At 31.2% G+C, this 4,932-nt stretch overlaps 1 non-coding gene across 1 annotated transcript; it reads left to right on the top strand.

Annotated features, from left to right (window-relative positions):
* Positions 1 to 429: 429 nt before the first annotated feature.
* On the top strand, positions 430 to 536 carry LOC139887218 (small nucleolar RNA R71). The gene has a single exon (XR_011773057.1). It is a non-coding gene; the product is annotated as a small nucleolar RNA R71 (small nucleolar RNA).
* Positions 537 to 4,932: the final 4,396 nt, after the last annotated feature.

The raw sequence follows: 4,932 nt of genomic DNA, 5'->3' as shown, positions 1-4,932 counted from the left end.
GGCCTTGGCGGTTGATAATTATTTTGATAATTATTTCCCGGCCTTTGATTCATGTAGGAAACATTTTCTCGTTGTTCCATGGTTTGTTCAATGTCACAATCTTTCGTTAAGTGTGGTCCACCGCATTGCTCATAATTGATTCGTATTGCATGAATATCTTTAGTCATCTTTTCCATTCGTCTCTCGAAAGCATCTATTTTTGCGGAAACAGAATCAAAGTCATGGCTATAATCGGCTCTAGCTGCTTTAGATGAATGAAAAATATCTTTTTCTTGGTGCCACTCATGCTAGTGAAGGCCGTATTATCAATTATATTTTGAGCTTCGGTTGCGGTATTTTCCATAATGGAACCACCAGCTGCTGTGTCGATGTCTTTTCCTGTGGTGACGTCGACACCTTTGTAAAAGATGCACTATTTGAAAAGTATCTAAACCGTGTTGAGGACATCCTCTCAACATCCTTTCGAATCTTGTCTACGCCTCATATAACATTTCATTTGGATTTTGCACGAACGTGGCAATTTCTCCTTGAAGTCTCACGGCTTTAGATGCCGGAAAGAATCTTTGAAGAAATTTTTCAACTAAAACATCCCATGTGTCAATCGCTCCTTCAGGTAACGATTCTAACCAATCTTTGGCTTCTCCCTTTAAAGTCCAGGGAAATAACATAAGATAAATTATTTCATCCTCAACTTCTCGGATTTTAAATAGATTACAAATCCTATTAAAAGTTCGAAGATGTTCGTTTGGATCTTCTTTTGTTGTACCACCAAATTGGCACTGATTAGTGACCATGTGTAGGATTTGTCCTTTGATTTCAAAATCTGGCGCATTAACATCTGGCTGATTAATGGCGTGACCTTGGCCCGTGCGTGTGGCTCTCATTCGGTCTTCCATACTTTGAGGTTCCGTTTCTTCCATATCGTAAATAGTTGAGTCCGAATCACTATATAGTTCTGGATGATGATTGGTGGTTCAGGGGGAATGATTAGTGGTTCAGGATCTTGGAATTGTCCTTGAATATCCTCCGGGTCCTGAATTGTGAAGTCGAGTTCAAAAAATGGATTATCGGAAATTTGAATTGAAGTACTTGTTCGACTTCATGATGATTCTAAAGAAAAATCAACGGCGACAATATTGGCTAGATGTCTTGATCAGGTTACAGGTGGTGAACGTTTCGCACGGTGCATTCACTAAGTAACTTATTAGTTATAAATACTAAAAATTATTATACAAGTTATATTAATAGATTTTTCTAATTTTGCCCACGTTTCGAATAGCCAAAAGATGTAGCAGGTAGCCAGGATCCTTTAAATCGTAAAATCCACAACTCGCTACTAACAAATCTAACTATTACTACGAACCAGAAAATTGGTGTCTATCAATTTAATCGCTTACAATAATTTTTATTCGATATCTAAAGTTTTTTTTTTTTTACAATTATTACAAAAACAATATATTTTTACAAAATTAGAAATAAAAATTATATATTTTTACACAAATATATATTACAAAAATATAGTGTTTTTCAAAAAGTGTCCCTGACAGCGGCGCCAAAAACTTGATGTTGAATCGGTGGTATATGAAATACTATTAATTTTAATACGAAATACGGTACAAATTACACAAGTTTTTATTATTTATAGATGGGATATACCTAAACTCTGCTACAATACTATAGGCGGTATACCTAATCGTAGAGTAGTATAGTTTTTAGTAGGTCCGGTTCGTTCCACAGGGAGCTAGTTGATTACGTACTATATTTTTAAACAACTATATTTATACAAATATATATATATACATACATACATATATATATATATATATATATATATATATATATATATATATATATATATATATATATATATATATATATATATATATATATATACACACACACATACATATAAGTGTTATTGTTATTATAAAAGGGGAGTTTTACCGTTTAATGACCGGTTTGTCGATTTTAAGTCAAGCGTAAATATAAATGATGATAATTAAAATAACAATATTTAAAATGCATAAAACTAAATAACAGTATTTAAATGACGTTAAATAAATTTGCAATAATTAAAATTGTGATAAATAAAATGACAATAAATAAAAGTGCTAGGAGATATGAAATAAAATAATTATGCTTATTAAACTTCCGTAATCATGATGTTTGACGTTTTGATTTTAATTTATTACCCTAGGTTAATTGTCCTTTGTCCTGGATTGTTTGATACGTCTATCTGGTTTTTGTCCATAATAGGTCATCGGTCATAATTATAAAGTGCGAGTGTCCTCGTCAAATTAACCTTATACCCGAAGTCAAATATTCCAACTAACTAGGGATTTAAACTGTAACAAGGTTTTAATACTTTGTTAATAATTACACCAAGTTATCACTGTATCTAATCCAAGGTTTTAATACTTTGTTAACAGTTACACCAATTACCATTGTATGTAATCCACCCCTATTTTAATTAGTCCATGATATATTAATTCATCCACTTGATCAGAATGAATAATCAATTACCCAACCCAATTGATTAATTAAATGATTGTAAAAGATTCCGTATAAACGTTACTAAATAGGACAACTATAATCATTATTAATTATTAGATTAAATAATTTGAGAATAGGCTTAACAGACTCCAATGATGTGAAGACCAGAAAATTTTTGATCAAATTTAAACTTAATCTTTATATGGTTTCGACACGATAAGCAAAGTCTGTTAAACTAAATCTCAAAAATTTTGAACTGTTTCAGATATCTATTTGACCTTCGACTAGTTCCGACGATTCACGAACAACAATTGGTAAATAAATATAAATATATATTTGTATATTTTAATTTGAAAACATTAATAAAAATATTATATGATTTAATTGTTTGAAATAATATATATATATATATATATATATATATATATATATATATATATATATATATATAAATATATATAATGAATTAAATAACAAGTTTAGGTAATATAAATTAATAGTTAATATGTATGAAATATCAATTGTTGTCGTTTACCGTAATTATTGTTAACATTGTTTGTAAGTTATTAGTTCTTTATTATGAATATATGAATAGTTAATAATTGACTTATGTAATGTAGTACATAAAGTTACATCAAAAATGTCATTTCGTCTGAAATTTGCAACGCATATAGTGTAAGTATTTGCTTGTGAATTTTGATATTATTGTTATGTGAAACTTATCAATTGTGATTAGTTAAAAGTATTAAGGTTGTGTCTTGCATAATTATAGAACGATATTTCGGTGAGGTATGCTAGTTATTTATATGATTTGTGATTTGTATTTAAGAAAGAGAAATCACAAAATTCAAACAACAACAAACCATGTGGTGATAGGGGATAAACAAGAGACGGTTAAATCACCCCTTTCCTTTTCGGTTTGCTTGTGCCATCACAGCTCGGCAAATCCCACTATCTTGTATCTTATATACAAATTCATTTCATGCAAAATAGAATATATCAATATAAAAACATACCCAATTACGTGGACAATTCCACTACTTTTGTCAATTGGTTTTTTTTAAGAAAGTGGTTAACACCTATTGCCATCACCATCGAACATCTACAATAATCTATTTTTTTTACACAGTTGTTTACTACTCAATATCACTACTCCGTATTATTTTATTTTACATCCATAACTCATATGTATGTCCCTTTGTTATGTTGACTATAACAAACCAATAATGTTTACTACTGTTATTGATATTATAGATGTGTGATATATTCATGTATCATCCAAAAACACTCAGTATCATCACCTTTCATATTCTCTCCTCAAACATTACTACTACTGTAGATTTTGATTCGATCAACACCTTTGTTTATCACTACTGCTTGAGATCTACTTCTGCTCACCATCAAACATTATCAACCATCAACCTTGATCACCTCGCCACCCCAATAATCACCATCACACGTTTTTTCTTTGGTCTCCTGTTTTCAGTCGTGGGTTACACAGACCATCACCACCAACGAGAGCTAACTGCTTCTCTTCTTTTTATTCTATCACCATCATCACACGAACCATTGAAAACCCACAGCTGCAATTATTCTGTTTCTACTTCGTGCTTCTCACCATCGTTGCTTATTCACTGTTGTTATCTTGGCTACTGTACCTGCAATGAAACCATCCAACCATCACTTGAAAACTGCCAAGAACTGCTGCTTTGCTGCTCGTTTATTACCTACTACTGCCCGCTTTTATTTTCTATTTCAGTCAAGCAAAAAGAAACTGGAACCCATTGTTGCTACCACCATGATCACCAACCCACCAAACTGAACCATAACAACTGCCTACTTCTATTTTCCTGTTTCATATACACACAAACCCATTTTAACACTTCTAAGATACGAACGGCTTACCTCTTTGAAGGAATGAATGCCGCTTTCTCAGGGTCAAGCATCACAACCACATCTCTGGCACTTCATATATCATCTCTACGATTATCACCTATACGGACTGCATCCTCAGGTCCTACTTCTGATAATTTGCACGCTTTTATAAAAATTGTAGGAATTGGTTTCTTAGCTGCAATCAAATCAACCCAGGTCATTGTAACTATGTATATATATACACACACTCACACCAACATCAAAATAATTCGTATATTATTGAAATCTGTTACTACTATCAATTTATTTTCTGCCCAACGAAGTAAGACATCAACCAAAAATTTGCAAAACCATCCTCACTATAACCGTAATACCAAAGACTAGTAAAACTTGCTATATATATATATATATATATATATATATATATATATATATATATATATATATATATATATATATATATTTTTATAACCATTCAAACCTAGGATCCATGAATACTGCTATTTGACTCTACTATATTTCGATCACACACAAACAAATTTGAATATGTCGAGTAATTTCCTT

This window comes from Rutidosis leptorrhynchoides, chromosome 1, assembly GCF_046630445.1.
Source record: "Rutidosis leptorrhynchoides isolate AG116_Rl617_1_P2 chromosome 1, CSIRO_AGI_Rlap_v1, whole genome shotgun sequence".
Classification (NCBI taxonomy): Eukaryota; Viridiplantae; Streptophyta; class Magnoliopsida; order Asterales; family Asteraceae; genus Rutidosis; species Rutidosis leptorrhynchoides.
Note: the sequence above shows the minus strand (reverse complement) of the source record. Positions and strands in the feature narration are given on the sequence as shown.